The sequence below is a fragment of the Equus quagga genome, chromosome 13 (genome assembly GCF_021613505.1).
Source record: "Equus quagga isolate Etosha38 chromosome 13, UCLA_HA_Equagga_1.0, whole genome shotgun sequence".
Taxonomy (NCBI): Eukaryota; Metazoa; Chordata; class Mammalia; order Perissodactyla; family Equidae; genus Equus; species Equus quagga.
This window is the reverse complement of record NC_060279.1, coordinates 69,848,985-69,869,707: the sequence shown is the minus strand read 5'-3', so window position 1 is coordinate 69,869,707 and position 20,723 is coordinate 69,848,985. Positions and strand designations below refer to the sequence as shown.

The 20,723-nt window shown below is 42.1% G+C and overlaps 1 protein-coding gene across 1 annotated transcript in view; it reads left to right on the top strand.

Moving 5' to 3' along the window:
* The first annotated feature begins 533 nt into the window (after positions 1-533).
* The window catches only part of ADAMTS18 (ADAM metallopeptidase with thrombospondin type 1 motif 18), a 121,514-nt gene continuing 101,324 nt past the window's right edge, over positions 534-20,723 (top strand). Inside the window, exon 1 of the mRNA XM_046682513.1 lies at positions 534-600. The gene's annotated coding sequence lies outside the window, so the exon portion shown is untranslated. The remainder of the gene's footprint in view (positions 601-20,723) is intronic.

Below are 20,723 nucleotides of genomic sequence, written 5' to 3'. Positions count from 1 at the left end.
GTCTCACTCCAGATCGTGAGAGTGGTGGCGTTTTCCACAAACATTCTTGACATTCATCAGGATTGCGCTTGACTTTTCGTTTTTGTAGGAGTTACGGTGGCAGAGCTAACTGTAAAGACCACAGAGTTCTCTTCATGAGCTGCTCTGAATTCTATTTCACCTAGTGCGTGGCTGTAGGAACAAAAATATCTGGGCTGTGTATTGCTCTTTGCCAGCCTGTTGGAAAGTGACCCTCGGGCATTGTGGTCTCTGGGTGCTGACAGCTAACCGTTTCCCATTGCAGATTACGTCTTTGTCACTCCGGTAGAAGTGGACTCGGACGGGTCGTATATTTCACACGACATTTTGCACAACGGCAGGAAAAAGCGGTCGGCGCAGAGTGCCAGCAGCTCCCTGCATTACCGATTTTCAGCATTTGGACAGGAACTACATTTAGAACTTAAGCCCTCGGCGATGTTGAGCAGTCACTTTATTGTCCAGGTACTTGGAAAAGATGGTGCTTCAGAGACTCGGGAACCCGAGGTGCAGCGATGTTTCTATCAGGGATTTATCAGAAATGACAGCTCCTCCTCCGTCGCTGTGTCTACGTGTGCCGGCTTGGTAAGTACCCCGCACTTGGAGTCGACTCCCTCTTTCGTGTGTTTTGTGTAACTTGAATGAACAGATGTCTGCAATATTAAGCGCTCTTCCAGCCAACTCGACACATTCACAGTGTCAGCTTTGATACTGATAATATTCTCAATTGAATTAATCTAATCTCCCAGAAAAATAAAATATAATAGAACTTTAATTACCATTTAGAACATGCTTTTGATGTTTAATGGTCTGGGCTTCTTCATTCTCCATGTTTGAGATGATCCCCAAGGAAATTAATTTGATGGATGCCATTCGCTTTGTAATGTCTTGAGAGACCAGGCATTATATAACAAGCCGCATGCCTCTACATTGCTTTGAGACGGAAAAACTGTATTGCAATGCAAAATTGTGTTCAGCAGCTCTGTTAAGCCCAACCTTAACTGTAGAAGGGAGGCCCTTTGTTTTCTTTTAACCAATCTGTTCATGTTGTCATGCTCACATAAGACATTCTTTTAGAGTGCGATGTGGTGTGTTCAAGGGCTGGCAGGATTGAGTGTGGCATCCGGGGAGGCAGAACACTTAAAAGCATTTGGGACGAGTGTTATTTCCTCTCCGTGTGATCCTCATCTGTTGAGCTCCAGGCCAAGAATATTGGTGTAAATGATACTTCTCTCAGAAATCAATCAAATATATGAGGCAGTAAACGACATTTGGGGTTGACTTCATTCTGTGTTGCAATTGAAAAGTGTCTTGAACTGACAGAAAAGATTGTGTGTGTCGAGACACAACGGTCAAGCTCTGGAATGGTCTGAAGAAGGAAAATGTGAGCAGGCCCAGCTGAGCATGTAGTTAGTAGTGTACGTGGTACATCATGGCACAAAGCAAGAGGGAGTGGCTTAGGTGCCGGTGAATGAGGACTCCCATGTTCTTTACTAGTTGAAATTTTGTTATTTAACTTTGTTTTTTTTCCATATTGTGGCTTGAAATTTAGCTAAAATCTTTCATCACAACCAGAGTTATGGAATTCTTTGGTATAATCTTTGAAGTACAGAGTGAAGCAAAGATTTAAAAAGCCTCAACTAAGCTCGATTCATTTCAATGATCCGTGTGGCTCACTAATGACCTATATATTATAGCGTGGTTCCACACATGTGAACATATCTTGTCTGTTTGTTGAGTTGGTTTGGTTGTGATGAGTCTCCTGCTCTTTCTGGGGGCATTCTCCTGTATTTCCCTCTCTCCTGTGTATTCCAGTATCCTAACATCTTAAGGAGTTAGGCACTGCACCCACCATAGTGGCTTAAACTATCCCATTCCACATAACACAGTGTTTAGGACCAGCCCATTGTCATTCTCACACCAGTGCTTACTAATAGGATCTTGGGCAAGTTATTAACTTCTGTGTGTCTTAACGTCTTCATCTGTAAAATGGGAATAATAAGAGGGGCTACAGGGCTGTGGGGATTAAGTGACTTCTTACATGGAAAGTGCTACAGCAGTTCCTGGCAGGGAATAATGGCTCTGTACTGTTCTGGTTCCAGCAAAACTTAGCTGCCTTATGTCTAGCTCTCTCAGGATTCACTCTCTGTGAGAGGAAATCGGATCAATTGTCTCATCTTAATCGATGCTGGGTTATTTCTCCTAAGGAGGAGATTTTCTTCTGCACAGGGGGCAAATGATCACTTAACACGTAAGAATAAGGCAAGTTAAAGATGGATGTGAAAGAGGTAATTGACAACTACATCCGCCTGTGTAGAAGACTGATGTAAATTGGGATCATGAAACCCAGATTTGGTCTCTACTGTTCGACACACCAGCTGCACGTGCTTAATTAACTTTACTTATCCAGGCCTCAGTTTCCTCTCTTGAACCATGTAAAGCGATTTCTAAGACCACTGCCATCTGTAGGCATCTGACTCTGATTGTGCTATTTGTTGACCCTGGCAGGGCCCACTTGGTGTGGGACAGGGAGAAAATTAAGTTTATCCCCATGACATTACCCACCTCCCCGTGACCCTGCCAAACATCTGTGAAACACAAACACATACACCCATACTCAATAAAACAATAAGAAAAAAACATCAAAGAAGACAGAACCACAACTGAGATGCTGAGACACTGCTCTGTATTAATTTTGTAACCTTTGTTGAAGTATAATGTATATACATAAAAATTCAAAAATCAAGAGGACAGCCTAATGAATTTTCACAAAGTTCATACCCATGTAACCACCAACCACATCAAACAAGACATTACCAGTGCCCCAGAAGCCCCCGCTGTGTCCCCTTTCCAGTCACTACCCATCAGAGGTAACTTCTAAAATAGCATAATTTTGCCTATTTTAATATTTTACATAAGTAGAATCACACAATATTCTGGTTTATGAGTATTCCACATTTTTTCCATTTTCTTGGTGGTGGGCATTCAAATTGTTTCCAGTTTGGGGCTGTTGGGAAGAGTACTGCTGAACATTCTTGTCTATGCCTTTTCGTGAATGTATGGACACATTCTGCTGGAAACACACCTGAGAATAAAGTTTCTGAGTCATAGGGTATGTGTGTGTTCAGTATTAGTAGATTCTGCCAAACAGCTTTTCAGAGTGGTTGTGCTAATTTACACTGCCATCAGCAGTGCATGACAGTTCCAGATGCTCCACGTCCTCACCAATACTTGCTATTGTCAATCTTTTCCATTTTAGCCACTCTGATGGACGGGTATGAAGTGGTACCACATTATGGGTTTAGTTTATATTGTCCTGGTGGTTGTTGAAGTTGAGTACTGTTTTTTATGCTTATTGGCCATTTCTATCCCCTCTTTTGTGACCTAGCTGTATCATATATAGACAAGAAATAGTGTAAATGTTTTCAGCCTACTTTGTGGTTTTTGTTTTCCTTTCTCTGTAAATAGAAATAAGAATTCTGAGCAAAAACACTGCTTTACCAACTTAACGTCTTTTTTGTTATGACCATGCATCTCTAACAATGCTTTCATCTGCTTATTAAACACATCGAATAGCAATACTGAGCACCGTGAGATCACAAGATACCACACTGAGGGCACACTTCCCTAGGCCCACTGAGAGATGGTAATGGAGAGAAATAATCATGTCAGGAGCAAGAATTTCTTCATCGTTCTAGCCTCCTGGAACCCATAGACATTGCCCAGCTTCTTTGGCCAAACGACGGGTTCATACCTTCTCAGAAGTTAATTAGCAACTATAATGGATTCAGAATGGTGGATGGTTCAAGAATTCAGGAGAGGGACAGACCTCTAATATACTTGTTGGAGAGACTCATCAAAGGTAACAAAAGAGATGAGCAATTCTTCTTCCATTGATACAGAAACTGACATGAGATGCATGAAACTGATGGATGACACTTCTTCCACTTGAAGTTTCTGCACCAGTGTTTCTCTGACAGTGGGGCCTGATGACTGGCATCAGGATGCCTTTAGAGATTATAGCAGTCTCCTAATGTGCATGTGGTGCGTATTAGGAAAGTGATGTCACCTTTAGATAGTGAAGTACCAACAGGAAAACTAGCCATGATCTTGACTGCTAGGGCAACCCCAGGAGAGAATGAGAAGAGATGGAAAGGTTATAATAGTGAAATACATACATCCATGCATACATACATGCATACGTACATACTCCAGCTAGGATTTCTCTGGCAGGGAATTTCCAGAATTAACTGGAATTAAACTGTGCTTAAAACATTTTCATAAAATGCACCCCCTTCCCCTCAACTGTTGAGTCTCACTTTGTTCAGAAGTTGAGTAGGCAGTTATTTACTTGGAATAATTCATAAAACAGAAGTTGCAAACTTCTCTGAATGAATCCTGCCTACCGTTATGTCTGGGTATGGTTACTTTTAAAATTTTGAATGCTTTTCGACAGGAGCACACCCTCTCCAGCACCCCCTACACTTGGCTGCCTAATACTCTGTGGAGGTATTGGGGTTTGCAACCTTCGTCCCAGAGTGTCAGGGTTGCAGATTAACCTAATCTAATCACTTTTGCCATGTACGTTCTTTCTACCATATCCAGCCTCTCCTGGACTACCACAGTGATGAGAAGGTCATTACAGCAGGAAGCCCATGCCATTGTTGCGAGACTCTTCACCGTGATATTGAACTATGCCTACTTTCTCATGACTTTGACCTGTATTTTTTGTTTGTTTGTTTTTTGAGGAAGAGCGGCCCTGAGCTAACATCTATTGCCAATCCTCCTGTTTTTGCTGAGGAAGACCTGAGCTAAAATCTGTGCCCATCTTCCTCCACTTTATATGTGGGACACCTGCCACAGCATGGTTTGATAAGTGGTCCACACCCAGGATCCGAACTGGTGAACTCAAGGCTGCCGAAGTGGTGTGCGCAAACTTAACCACTACGCCACTGGGCCAGCCCCCTTGACCTGTATTTCTTAATTTTTTTTCTGAATTGATAGAATAAATCTGTATCTTTCTTCCTACATGTTAGGAAATCTAAAAGGCCTTTCTGCCCCAAAATGCTCCACCTTATTGCTCCTTTTCGTTAGCATGGTGATTTTTCAGAGTGTGGTCAGCTGCATTAGCTTCACTTGAAGTGTTGAAAATTTGTATTTCTTTACCCACAACAGTCCACCAGGGAGGCTGGGCCCGGGAATGTTTATTTTGAATTCTCCAAATGATTCTACTGCATACTAACATTAGAGAACCATTCGATTAAGACATTGAACATACAGGCAGATTATTTTAATAATTGCTGTGGATTTGACAGACTGATTCCATTTTTGAGACTTAGTGGAAGTGTCATATTTTAGGAACTGACCGGAAAGACACACTGAATGATCATTGTTTCATTCAACAACTATTGATGAGCTTCTGTTATGTCAGGCACTGTTCAGAGCACAATGGGTAACCTGCAAACAAGATGGATGCTGTACTCCAGTTCATAGAATTTCATTTAAGGAAGAAGATAGAGTGGTAATTTCAGACCTAGAAATTGCTGTTTTCTTTTGAATGGAGCTGTGATTCAACAGAACCCTGGAATAAGGAGTTCATGGGGTATGGGTTTAGGAAAGGGAGGAACATAGTCAAATTGGTGCCAAGGTCCTCCTCTTGGAGCTTCACCATGCACACTAGCATATTAATGACTCAGAAACGTTCTACATTAAAGACTTTGGTTTAACTCTGTTTAAACCTGGGGTTTGCCTAACTTATTTGGTCATGGGAACTTTCTTTCTCAAGGAGCATTTCTTTACAGCCTGGTAGTGACAAGAAAATCACCAAAGCAATGATTCCCAAAAGAGATACCATAATATTATGTATTGACTTCTAAGTGGTGGGATGCTCTGGGAATTTAGAGATGCCCAGAAAGTTAGGCAAACTTCAGGTTTAAATGAAATTAAGCAAATGACTTTTCTGTAATACATTTCACACTTTTTAATATGCTGATATGCATTGTGAAGTTTCAAGAGGTAAAATTTTGATACTAGTTTGACTACTCCCCCTCTTTTGAATCATACTTCCATCAACAACTTGTCCAGAGTTGTGTGGTTCACCATAAAAGAGCAATTCCTAGGTCTAAGATTATTTTCACTTTACTGCTGCTTGATAAATCTGGTTAGTGTGTGTTGCAATTGGGGAAATGCACCCCTTACTTAAGAAACTCTAGCACCAGGCTCACAATGTGAAGATCAGGTGAAAAAGCATGCAAGAACTCTCACCTGTCTTACATCTCCACCCAGATCTGTAATACATCAGTCCTTTACTTTTGATTAATAACCTCAGCCAGGGCCTGGCTGGCGAGAGTGGTAGACTGCTGTGCTGTTCCTCCTAGCATCTTCTGTCCAGTCTCTGGTTAGGATCCAGTCTCAGCCCTGCATCAGGGGCTCAGAGTGGAATGTGTGCCATGGTCAAGACTGCCACGAGATCCCTCCAGCCTTGATTCCTGAGGCACCATCCAATTTTGTCACTTGGCTTTCCTTCGTTTCTCTTTTCTTTGTCCCCGACAATTAAACCGTAAGTGACGTTTCTCCTCCATGGCTGGCTGCCCTAATGTCCTCATTGTATCTTTCTTAGTGGTGGTCCTTTTAGACTGTGACTGCAGGGACTCATTTTCCAGAGAGCCTGGGTCCCTGCAAGGAGCTTTAGAAACCGTTGGGTTTCAATAGGCGGTCGGGACGCTTTGATCTCCCCTTTTCAGAAATATTTTATGACTCAGAAGGCTCAGCCATTGATGGTTACTGGTCACTGCCTGCCCAGTAGTCTTTAGGAAGCTGACTTCCATTCATAAAAGGACTGAAGTTAAATGACCTTAGTCCAGACAGGCAGCAAGACACCAGCCTCTGTGCTCTGTGGGGCCTTGGTGGCTAGCGGGGGTTTGCTGAATTACATACACCCCTTGGAACTTCTCAGTCACTTGAGAGGATCCTGTGAAATGAAGGATTAGACTGGGTTGTATTTACAAGGTTTTGGATACAGGCTGACCCACATCAGAAATGTTTTCTTTGGTTGTTACTTGACTCATCAAAGGTAAAAAGACTTTTTTTTTTGCCTCTCCTGTATGCCCTTTTCAGATGTGATTTGTGAAGACAATTATTTGCTCTTAGCAACACTTTTAGCAAAATGCCAGCCAATGTCTTTTTTTTTTTTAAAAAAATCGCTGAGGTTCTTGCCAGAGAGCAGGACCCCATGGCTGATTTTTTTTTTTTTTCTGGTGAGGAAGATCAGCTCCTAGGTAACATCTGTTGCCAATCTTCCTCTACCTTGTCTGCGGGACACCATCACAGTATGGCTTGTTGAGTGCTGTGTAGGTCTCCGCCCGGGATCTGAACCCGCGAGCCCTGGGCCACCAAAGCAGAGCACGCAAACTTAACCACTACGCCACAGGGCCACCCTCCCCCTCCCCCTCCATGGTTGATCTGAGGGGTGCTCACATGGGAAGGTGAAGGTGGACCCTTCCTCCCCGTGCTCTCTGCCTGTTTGAGGATGGCTGCTGAAGCATCAAACCTCCCAAGCTTTCTTTGTGTGTCTGCACCTCAGTTTTCTCCTCTGTGCAGTGGCAGTGGGATCACTGTGTCTGTGTGTCTCACAGGATTGGGACGATTTCTGTTGAGGGCTTCGCCTGGCACACAGTTGGAACTCCATCCTTGATTATTCTTGACTTTGGACCAGGACAGGGTCTGGGAAGGAAATGGCAATGGAAGCTCACATTCTGGAGCCTTTCCAAGCCTGTCAAGACAGGAAAAGCGCACTTGGGTGCTGGCAATCATCCTGGTGAGATTGTTTGGGGGATTTCGTGGGGGAAAATAACCACGACTTTATCAACTATGAAGAAGTGAGAGAAAGAAAGGAATCAAAGAGGAAGGATCCACAAATAGATCAAGATTTGGGTCAATGCATGCATGAGAAAGCAGTGTCATGGAATGGCCTTGAGCTGAGATTCTGAAGTCCCAGTTCTGCTTGAACTGGTCAAATTACTTACCCTCTCTGTGCTTAATTTCTTCACTGGTAAGATGAGGATGCTGGTACTACCTCCCCCATGAGGTTTATGGATGCTTAATTGAAAGGAAAATACTATGTACAGTGCTTCAAACAGTGCCTGGTACAAAGTAATAATATTGGTGGTAGTAATGATAGAGTAGTAATTGTCATTATTGCAGACTTTCTTCCATAAAGATCTTCCAAAATTGCCTGATGTCAATCTTCCTTACCACCCACCAGCAGGAAAGTTTTATTCAAGATAGTAATAATAGTTTACCTTTATTGAGCACATATTGAGTTATTAAAACTGGAGCTGTGGAGAGGGAGATTCTGCTAAGATGCAGACGTAGGCCTTTATAGTATTTAATTTATAGTACTATGTAATTTATAGTACTCAAGGTTTGAAGTAACATTTTTTTTTGCTCCATGCTCTTCAAAAATACCTGGGCACTTTGAAAAAAAAAAAGCAACAACATATATTTAGGCCCCAACTCGGAAAAGTCCGTAGGTCCTGGGTAGAGCTTGGCTGTTCATTTGAATACAGGAAAGCAAAGTTTTACAAATACTTCCAGCTCAGCTGGCACTGGTGACTGTGAATCGGTGTCCTCAGGGTTTCTGCAAAGAACCTTCTCAGGGGAAATGGTGGACTCTTGGAACCTCTTTGGAGAATTGTTTTTGCCATATGGAATGTGTCACAACTTGTAAGTGTGACTATTAATGCTCCAACTAGTGTTAGCCAGAATGTATGCTAAGAGGGCAGGTAGGGGTGGCTAGTGTGAATCGAAATGCAAAGATTGTTCTTGCTTATGTATTACAGGACTGTTCTGTTGCCAGTAGAACAACTCCATCTCGAACTAGCTTAAGCATAGAAAGTGTTTTGGCTCTGGGATAACCTTTCTAATTCATCCTTCCCTCCCATCTTCCCTCTCGCCTTCCCTGCTCCCCTCCCTCCCTCCCAGCCTCTCTTCTCTTCTTCACCCCTCCCTCCCTTCCTCCTCTCGCTCATTCTTCCCTCCTCCCCTTCTCTCTCTCCTCCCTCCTCCCCCTTTTCCCCTCCTCCCCTCCCTGTCCTAGGATGGCTAGCTTTCAGCAAGGCTGGATCCAAAGTACCCAGGGATGTCATCACTATCCTCTTTCTCTGCCTCTCAGCTCTTTTGGCCCTTACTTGTCTTCTTTCTGCACACAGGACCTCCTGAGTTCCAGAGATGTGTCCAACATTTCCTTGGGGTCCTGGTATCTCATGTGACTTACTCAGCAATAACACCTTGCTTGTAACCTATATCACACATGAGAACGCTGTCTGGGACTCTGGGCTTTATTTGCTCTCTCACCTGTCTGAAAGCCTCAGAGGGCCACCCTTAATTCCTCTGTGTATCCAAACAGGACTAAATTATGTTTTAATTTATGTATTGATGTGTGAATTAATGTGAACACAGCAAGCCCAGGGCTCCACAGTTAGCAATCTGAAGCTCTTTTTGAAACCAGTTTATTATTTCTGTTGTGTGTGTGTGCATTTAAAATGTACATAAATTGTATTAGCGAATATTTTTCCTGAAGCATTTTTTTTGCTAGGGAAGGGGGGTACTTAAAAATGTCTACCTTGGAGTTTCTTTCTTATCGTCATGTATACATTTATCTTGTTCTTTTAACTGCTGCATATTTAATCATTTGCTTCTAATTAACATGTTCCCAGTTTTTAGCTGTTGCTGAAAAGAATATGTATATATGTGGGACTTCTTAGTTGCATGCAATTCTATATTTTATGAGAGAGAGAGATCAAGAGACCTACGTTATGAAAAGCTGAGATGCCAAACACATGCAGGACATTAGCTATGGCGAGAGATTTACTTGCTGATGTTGACATTAGCCACCTAATATCACTGTCACTATCACTTTGGTCATATAATATGCAAAGTTCTTGAGAACTCTTTTCATCTTTGTTTTCCATGAGCCTAGGACAGTCACTTAGAAAAAGAGTTCTTTCCAGCAGAGCACATGTGTTGGTAAATTGCATGGTTTCCCACCGACAGCAATAAACAACTTAAGAGAAAATGGTCCTGATTAATTCCTAAAGTCCAAATATAAACAGGCCTACTGATAACAGGGTACACGAAGGCTTTCATGACCCAAAATATTTGCCTCGGCTTCCTACACATCTCTGTCCACAAACCCAGGAGTTCCTCCTCGCTTCTCTCAAGGTCTTCCCAGGAAAGCCTGTTCCCACGGTTCTTCTAACCAATCACAGGGCGGTGTACACTCAAATACCATAATGCGAGTCTGGTGAGAGTGTTCTGTCTGGACAGCAGGCTCACCTCTCCTCAAGGGATGCCTTTGATGTGTCTAAGGATTTCGTTTGCAGCCGAATTCTTTTGATTGCTTATTCATGCTGCTGAGCTTTGGGATATTTTATCTTCTTACCACTGCAAGTCAAGGGGGCATGCTGTCGAACATAAATTCTAGAGCGCACATCACTAATTTACCAGAAGTCGGCTATGCGCACACCCTTCTTTGAGACGGCACTTGAAAGGGATTGAGATAAGCTAGTAAAAGGAGATTATCTCTGATGATTTACCAGCTTCTCCTGCAACAGAGTGCTTTTTAGTGTCTCTGGGTTCATTCTGTGATTTTTACCATTCCTCAACTCCCTTCCATATTTTACTTTGCCACTTCCAGGAGGCAAAGGAAGAGGGACCCCAAATGAATTTCTCTGTGGGTAAATAATGGATACAATGTTTTTCCATTGCGATTATTGAGTTTAGGTCTGTTTTATGTTGCACAGAGATGTGGTGGAAAGAAAATACTACATAAATTGCACTCTCTTTAAATTTGCGAATGTATTTTTCCGCATCTTAGTCTTAGGGTTTTGTCATCACAGTTTTTCAGTAAAATGCATTGAAGTAAGATGAATTTCCTTCTCTGAAAAGAATTCCTTTTGTGTGTAAAGCAAATACTAATTTCTGTTTAACGTTTCATATTTAACACTGTCATTTATGATTAAATAATAAGTCTAGGTCAGTGACTCTTGGCATACAGAGCTCTAAAAAACACAGATGCCCAGGTCTCACCCCAGGCCAATGAAAGCAGAACGTCTGAGAGTGGAGCCTACACATCTGTGGCTTTTAAAGGCTCCCTTTAAAAGTTGGTTCTAATGCATGGTTAGGATTGAGAACTCCTGGTCTACATAAATGTCAGGAGCTTTCAAGATGCTATCACCTTAGAAATGCCTGATGCAGTAGTTTAAGAAGGCAGGATGGCATTTTAAAATGCATGGGGTTTTAGGAGCACATCTCTTTCACTTACTAGTTGTGTGATCTTGGCAAAATTAGTCGTTATCCTCCCGTGCCCCCAGGAAGATTCACCCTGAGCTAACATCTCTGCCAATCTTCCTCTATTTTGTATGTGGGTCGCCAGCACAGCATGGCTGATGGGTGGTGTAGGTCCATGCCTGGGATCCAAACCTGCAAACCCAGGCTGCTGGAGCAGAGTGCACTGAACCCAACCACTATGCCATGGGACTGACCTCCCAATTTTTTTTTTAATGATTGGCAGCTAAGCTAACATCTGTTGCCAATCATCTTTTTATTTTTTTATTTTTCTTCTTCTCCCCAATAGACCCCCCAGTACATAGTTGTATATTCTTAGTTGTAGGTCCTTCTGGTTGTGGCATGTTGGATGCCGCCTCAGCATGGTTTGAGGAGCGGTGCCACGTCCACGCCCAGGATTCAAACTGGTGAAACCCTGGGCCGCTGAAGCAGAACATGTGAACTTAACCACTCAGCCATGGGGCCGGCCCCAAAATTATTCTTTTCAAAGGCATTTATATTGAAATAATTCTAGACTCACAAGAAGTTGCACAGATAACACAGAGAGTTCCCATGTACCCTTCACCCAGCTCCAAGACTTGATCAAAATAACCGAGAATATAGTTTCCTTGTCTATAAAGTGGAGATGAAAAAACAATTTCAAGGGGCAGCTGTGAGAATTAAGTGAGATAATGATACTGTATGCAAATCATGGTAGGTAGAATTCTAAGTTGGCCCCAAGCTTAGACACACACTTTGGACACACACTTTCTCCCAATTATTCAATCAATCACTAGTTTAGGTGCTGCTGGGAAGGGATGTTTGCAGATATAATCAAGGCTTCAAATCAGTTGACCTTAACATAGGGAGATTTCCCATGTAGGTCTAATCATCATATGATCATACGAATCAGGAAAAGTTGGAGGGGTTCATAGCTAGAGGGAGTTGACCTGTGTAAAAGTCTCTGTAGCTGGCTTTGGGGATGGAGGGGGCCAGGTGATAAGGAATGCAGGTGGCCCCTAGGAGCTGAGAGTGGCCTCCAGCTGACAGCCAGCAAGGAAATGGGGCTTCAGTCCTACAGCTGGAAGGAACCGGATTCTGCCAACAACCTGAGTGAGCTTGGAAGCAAATTCTTTCCCAGCACTTCCAGAAGAGAGTGCAGCCTGGCTGATGCCCCGATTTTGGCCTTAGGAAACCCTGAGCAGAGAACCCAGTCACTGTGCCCAGACGTCTCACTTGCAGAACTGTGAACTCATAAATGGGCATTATTTTCAAGCTGCTAAGTATGTGGTAATTTGTTATGCAGCAATAAAAAGCTAACACAGAGAATTTCTCTAGCACTTCCTCTGCAGGAGGAACACAGGCGTGAAGACATTCCCTGCCAGAATCATGGTCATCTTAAATCATCCATCAGCTACTCATGCTACTTCAACGGACAGACGAGACAATGAGTCCAAAGAGAAAAAGCAAGTTTCCTTAGAAATTGAGTACTTAAAATTGCTTAGGAAATGGTTGTATTTAATGCAGGGTTTCTCAGCTGGGCGCTATTGACATTTTAGGATGGATTCTTGTGGGGGGCTGTCCTGTGCATGTAGGAAGCTTAGCCACGTTCCAGGCTCTACCCACTAGATGCCATTTGCACTCCCCAGTTGTGTCAACCAAAAATGTTTCCAGATATGGCCAAGTGTCCCCTGGGGGCATAATTGTCCCCAGCTGAGAACCGTTGATACAGCACAGTCACAAAGTGGCCTCTTTAATAGAATGCATTTATGTAAGTTTATTTTTTTCAGAGTATACTTGCTGTTGATTTCAGTGTCATTAAGAATAATGGTTTCAGCTACTTCACCTACTTCTGAGGGACTTTGCTGGGGAGATGATGAACAGCGCATGCGGACTGGGGGTCGATTGGGTGTCGGCAGGAAAACCGGCTGGAAGTATTTTAAAAGATGTTTATTTGCTTTTGAATTTTACAGCATGCCAACCCAGCCTGCTGAAAATAACTGAATCTCTGAAGAAAAAGGAATATTTATAATAAAATTTATCCTTGCATTCTTATGAGGGAGGCAACCTGTGTGGGTATAAATTAGAAATGTGGGTTCTATGTCTGGATTAGCAGCTGCCCTTAGATAAAAGTTAAATGTCCTCTGTAGTCTCTCGACCTATAGGAATGGGGGCAATGGGCAGTTCTGGGGAGGAAAGAGGGCATGTTCTCTGTTTTGTGAATGTGTGCTCAAACCTGAGAAACTTGGAAAGATATATTAGATTTTTCTATGTACTGCATGTAGTTGGGCAATTTATACATTAACTTCTTTAAATGTATAAATTCTTCACTGTCCTTGAAGAGACAAGGAGCTCTGTTCTAATTTGAATGCAAGGCAAGGAACCTAATTCTCTCATATGCATAGACTCACCAGCTGAGCTGATCATTTAACCCGTCTCTGTCATCCCTTCCTTGAACAGACCCATCATCCAAGAGTGAGTAGTACGCTGGTATCTATATAATTTGCAACATCCTTTAAATTACTCAACCTCTTGATGCATATGCCAGGTAAGCAAAGTCAAGGTCACTTTGGAGTTTGTATTCCTAGCTATCAGTAACTAATTGCTTGACATTCTTCTTTCTTTTCCCTCTATTCCTTCCTCCTACCCACCTACCCTTCCTTCTAACCCAAAACATTTATCCCAACCTACTATGTGTCTTAGTACTATGATAGTCTATGGAAATACAAAAATGATACTATGGTTCCTAAATTCTAGGATATTCCAACGTGAGGGTGGGGAGTAATGGTGACGTAAGGACGGAGCAACAAAATTAGTGTTACAGTTAAGCTATGTTTAAAGCACCAGGAGAGCACAACTAAAGGAGTGAGGAGACTAATTTTTAACATGATGGACAAGCAATTTAAAGGATTGCCTTAGTCCGCGAAGATCTGTAAATACCAGGTGATCTTACACACACATCCACATCAATATCATTGCTCACAGGTCAATTCAAAATACACCCAATTCTGATCACTTCTTATCACTCCACTGCCACCCCTGTGATCTCACCCACTCTCATCTCTCACCTGGATTCCTGCAGTAGCTTCTGTCTTGATAATTCTTTTTCATCTCTTGTGTCCTTATAATCTATTCTTCACACAGTAGCCAGATAATTTCACCTTCCTCTTCTCCACCAGCTCATGGCTTTCCATTACTCTTAGGTTGTCATCCAAATTTCTTTCAACGTCCCCAGATGCCCCTACTCCCCTGACTTTGCCTGTTGAATGCTCTTCCTCCGGTTACTCACCTAGTTCCTGCCTTCACTTTCGTGCAAATGTCATCATTGCAGCAAGTTCTTCCCTAACACCGCGTCACTCCCCATTCCCTTACCCTGCTTTATTTGTCTTCATCCTATTTATCACTCATGTAATAAACTTACTGTTTGTTATCTTGCACATGCTGCTTTCCCCTCTTGAATATCTGCTTCATAAAGACCAGGGCTTCATCTCTGCTGTTCACAGCTGTGTCTCCAGTGGCTAGAATAGTCCCTCACAAATAGCAGGCACTCAGTAAGCATTTGTTCTAATGAGTGTATGTAAAGTAGAAGAGATATGTCATTTCTATGTTTGGAATATATCGTGAATTGGATATTTCTTATGCATGCATTCATTGAAAAAACTCATTAATTGAGTATCATTTATGTGTGGGTTAGATGTGGAGATTCAGAGATGGCAGTGGCCACCTATAATTTTTTGTCTGCTCAAGCATCTGTTTCCCCAGTCTTTTGGTAAAAACATTGCAGCTTTCCTTGGGGACCTTTCCCACCTCTACCTCAAGTCCTCGGAATTTGGGTGGAGGTGACATGTTTTCCATAGTGACCCATCAGAACATCAGATATCCTTGACTACAGTGATTGGTTCAGGGATTAACATGTAACAGGCTCAGTGCCAATAAAATCAAATGCTGGGACACCTGGGGGTAGCAAAGAGGATGGAATCTAAGGACAGAGTTGCAACCTTCTTTTCACTTGAGAATAGGGTCCTCACAGTCTTGATGTCCAGGTATGCCTGAGATTAAAGTACTTTGGGCTTTTCATCCATGTGAACCATAAACTCCCCCCCCCCCTTTTTTTTTTTTTTTTGTTAATCTAGCTTAGCTTTAGCTTCTGTCACTTTGAAATGAAAGTCCTAACTGTGATAGGGATGAACAAGTTATGGGCACTTTCTGCGAAGAGCTCATAGTCTCACAGAGAAAACAGTCAAGCGTGATGCAACAAGGCATTCAGCATGGAGTGGCTGACAGGTAAATGCAGTGGACAGTTTGCCTACACGCTTCATGAATCAACATTTCCTGGGTACAGTGCCCACTGTGCTGTCTTACTGCATCTAGCACTATCGATATTTGTTCCTAACAGTGCATCTTGGATGCATTGTCTATCTTGTTGATTCACTACTTTGTCAGTTGTCTTGTTATTACACACCGCCCGGTGTGTGCTAACAATAACTGCAGATGGCTTTAAAGCAGCCGGCATAAGGAAGCACATTATATGCCTGTCAATGGGCAGTTGGAGCGAGATGGCGACTCCATGATTGGCAGAGAGGATGACTTCACACTCTGTAACCACTTTAATTGATTTCTTTGGACGATGACATGTGGGGCAATATCGCAAACCAGGCATGCTCATTGATGGATTACACTGCTCAACATTCATATGCAGTTCATTTGTGTCTTTGAAGATGTTTATTTTAATGCATCTAATTTTAGTGTGCAGTGGATTTTTATTTTTAAATAATGACAACAGAAGTGGGGTCTTCCCCCATGAAATCCTCTTTCTTTTTTATGATGCATGGAATTCCATGGCCTCTTTGCTCTGGCACAGTGCTATCCAGTAGACTATAACGCAAGACAACATATGTCATTTTAAATTTTCTAGTAGTCATATTAAAAAAGTGAAAAGAAATAGGTGAAATTCATGTTGGTATTATATTTTATTTAATCCAATACATGAAAAATATTTCAAAACATAATTGTTACAAAAATTATTAATGAGATACTTTACTTTCACACACAAGTCTTCAAAATTCAGTGTGCATTTTACAATTACCGCACATTTGACTCAGATCGACCCCATCTCAAGTGCCCAGTATCACCTACTATATTAGACAGGATAGGACTAGTCGTCTCCTGTCTTGGAGTTCCCTGACATGTACAGTAAAGGCCAACAGGCGAAAAAGAGTCCCTTTTCATTCACTACTTTGCTGAAATAGCTTGTCTTCCAAACAAGACTTCTACAGCATCTTGGGTTTTCTTTTGAATACCCTCTGGTGTGGACAGGTAATGGTGTCTTCACCATTGTACAGTTACAAGAAAATTGCACAGCGCTGATGGTGAAATCAGATTTAAAATAAGGATACTGAATTAAATGTTTCTCCTGAAGATAAGTAAAGGATTTTATGTTTTGAAAAATTTCAGAGTTTACGCATTAATTTTCTTCTAATTGTATTTGGTCAAAACTTGCTAGTTTAATTAACTTTAATGTTTTGATTTTTGAATGTCTCATTTCTCATTTTTCTGGTTTTCATAATAACTTTTCTAGTTACACTAACTAATGTATTTAAAAAGCAGAGTAGGGGCTGGCCCGGTGGCCAAGTAGTTAAGTTTGCACTCTCCACTTTGGCTGCCCAGGGTTTTGCTGGTTCAGATCCTGGTGCGGATATGACACCACTCGTCAGGCCATGTTGAGGCGGTGTCCCACATAGCGCAACCAGAGGAACTCACAACTAGAATATACAACTATGTACCGGGGGACTTTGGGGACAAGAAGAAGAAGAAGGAGAAAAAAAAAAGGCAGAGCAAAATGTACTGTTTACGAGGTCCGTGGTCAGGGCACTAAAAGCTAATGTCACACTATTATTAATTTCCCTTTCTGATGGAGGGGTTCAGTGGCAAAAAATAATCCAGAGCTGTGAACATTAAAATATACATTGTATCTGATTTAGGATCTCATTTCACGTATCAGAAAATTTGGTTATATCATTTTATGTCTGCTTCAATGGCTATCTGAGCAAATTTTCCTTGCTGGTGACAATCTAAGTGAACCCAGCGGCTTCCACAGAGAGGCAGGAGAAATGAGCTGATAGGAGGGTTTCTCCATGCCCTACCTGGGCAGTGGCTTCTTCAGCTGGAGAGTTGGAGCTGCCTGAGGTGGGTTCTAATGTTATAGTCCCTTGCTGAGTCCTGGCTTCCTTAGGCAGGAAAAGTCCAAGAGGGTTTTATCAGAACATATGGAATGAGGAGCAGGTGGCCTTTATTCTACAGAAAGAAAGGAGACATCCTCAGTCCAGGGGAGTGGCGGTGGGTGCTTCTCGGGTGCACCTCCTTCCTCTTTCTATTCTTGGGGGTAGGCTGAACGTAAGTGGGCCTCTGTTAGTCAGGGGTCTCCAGAGAAACAGAAGTGTGTATGTATTATATATATTATATTAATATATTAACATAATATCATAGTATATAGTACATTAATGTGATATATATTATATATAACATTGGGTATATAAATAAATAAGTGAATGAATGAATGGATGGATGGATGAATGAATGAATGAATCAATGAATGAATAAACAAATAGGCTCATGCATTATAGAGGCTGAGAAGTCCCAAGATCTGCAATTGGCAAGCTGGAGACGCAGGAGAGCCAATGGTGTTGTTCCAGTGGCAGTCTGAGGGCCTGAGAAGCAGGAAGGCCAATGGTGTAATTTCCAGTCTCAGCCTGAAGGCAGGAGAAAACCAATATCCCAGCTCAAAGACAGGCAGGCAGAGCGGGCAAATTCTCCCTTCCTCAGCCTTTTTGTTCTACTCAGGCCTTCAACGATTAGATGAGGCCCACCCACCCTGGGGAGGGCAGTCTGCTTTACTCAGTCCACCAATTCAAATGCTAATCTCACCCAGAAATATGGTCACAGACTACCCAGAATAATGTTTAACGAGATATCCGGGCACCCCATGACATAATCAAGTTGACACATGAAGTTAGCCATCATGGGGTCTTTCTACCATCCTTTGGCGAAGTTGACTTTGTGCCTCTTGTTCTCATACTGTACTCCAGTTGTGTTTTTACACTTAGTAATGGGATTATTTCAGTATCTCTCTCATGTGCTAGATGGCAAGTGTCATGTGGGCATGAAATCTGCCTTTAAAATGTTTTTTTCCTCATCATTGCTTCTCAAGGATCTGTCACAGTGCCTGGCACTCACTCTCTCTCTCTTCAAATATATAGATATTCAAGTATATATATTCAAATATAAATATATACAAATATGTCCTCACATCAATTATATACTAATATAATCAAATATTTTATATATTAAAGGTATATGCAGTTAATTCACTCACTCATCAAATACTGTTGAGTATCTACCAGGTGCAGCCAGGAAGTGTCCAGGAAGCCGCATAGCCTCGTATTCCTGAAAAAGGGCATTAGTGTCGGACTGCCTCCAGTGTGAATCACAGCACCTCGACGTGAGAGCTGAGAAACCCTGAGTGACCTTAAATCCTTTGTGCTTCTCGTTTTCCTCATCGTTAGCTTACAGATAAAATCACCTACCTCTTATGGTTGTGGTGAGCATTCTTCATGCAGAACACGCATCACAATGCCTTGGAGAGAACAAGCTTCTAACGCTTAGTCATTTCCCGTGTAATTTTTGAGGGCCTCTTGTCTGCCAGGATGCATTCTAGATACTGGAGATAACAACAGTGAATACAGTAGGAAAAGTCCCTGCCCTCATGGCAGGGAGGAAAACAGACACTAAACACACCGACAGTGAATGTGCAGTATGTTGGAAGGTCAAAGTGCTATAAGTGGAGTGAGGGAGACAGGGACGCTGGTGGAGTGGAAGGCTGAGGAGGGAGCATTTGATCTTCCTCATTGGGTGGTCAGGAAAGGTCTTGCTGATGAACTGACAATTGAGCAGAGACCCGAGGGTGTAAGGGAGCAGAGGTGTGGCCGTGCTGAGGGCACCCCATAGGGAGACACAGTGAATGTGAATGCTCCGGGATGAGTGGGAATGAATGGCTAGGGCGCTCTGGAAGCCCTAAAGACTCAATGAGCATCTGCCATCCCAAGAAATCAGTGCTGCCATCCTACTCTCTCCAGTTCATCACCTAAAACAGGTGGGCAGTGGATATTTATGCTTCTTTGGCACTTTGCAGGAAAATAGGGGTTTCAGTTGTAATAAATGAGCCAGTTTGGAATGACGTGTCTTCCAAAACTGCTGGATAAAGAAGGAGTATTGGGAAGGGCAGACTCTTCCATTGCTGGCCACACTATGAGGTTGGAGGCTAAAAAAGGAAGGTTTTGGAAAGATTCACTGTGCTGAACACATTCAGTTGCCCTACTGGCTGGAAGGAAGAATGTCTTCTCAGCTCATTGTACTTGCTCCTGGGTTTGGTTCTAGCTTATTTCTGCAAAGGGACCTCCAATGTTATTAGTTACCCATCCAACTCGCTAATGCTCAGTTTTATTGCTCACCTTCTCAACATGGTTTTAAAACAAGGGAGAAAGGTCATTGGCCATTCGTTGAGATGGTCTTGGAGTCAAGACCCTTGGTTCTAGTCCCAAGACTCTTACTGGCTACTCTGTGACCTGTTGCAAATCACATCTCTTCTTTAGGTCTCAGTTTCCTCATCTCAAAATAGAAGGATGGGTTTAGAGAAGCATTTATCAAACTGTCATCTTCAGTCTACCTACATATGCATTGTTTGGAGTGCTTATAAAAAATTCAAATTCCTAGGCTCCTAAACCAAATCTAATGAATTAAAATCTCTCAGATTGGGACCTTTGGAATCTTCACTTTCAATACTTCTCGTGCTCACCAAATTTTGGGAATCAGTGAAATAGAAAAAAAGGCAGCCTGGGGATGTAATGTACAGCATGGTCACTATAGTTAATAATACTGCATTGCATATTTGAATGTTGCTAAGAAAGTAGATCTTAAAAGTTCTCATCACAAGAAAAAAATTTGTCCCTATGTGTGGTGATGGATATTAACTAGACGTTGTGGTGATCATTTCGCAGTATATATAAATATCAAATCATTATGTTATATGCCTGAAAGTAATATGAAGTTATATGTCAATTATATCTCAACATAAAAGCCAAAAAAAGAAAAGGTAGCCTAGCTCACACATTTGAAAAAAAATTCTAATTCCTTTTAGAAAATTTCTTTTTTCCAATTTCGGGTTGCAACCAATTAGGGGGCCATGCATCAGTTTCGTTATGTGAACATAAGTAAGAAAGGAAATTCTAGAGCTGCATAAAATAGACAATCCTAGATTATATATTATCTAGGAAAAATGAATATTTCATGAAAGTTTGCAGTGTTGGTGTGTATGTGTGTCTTCACTG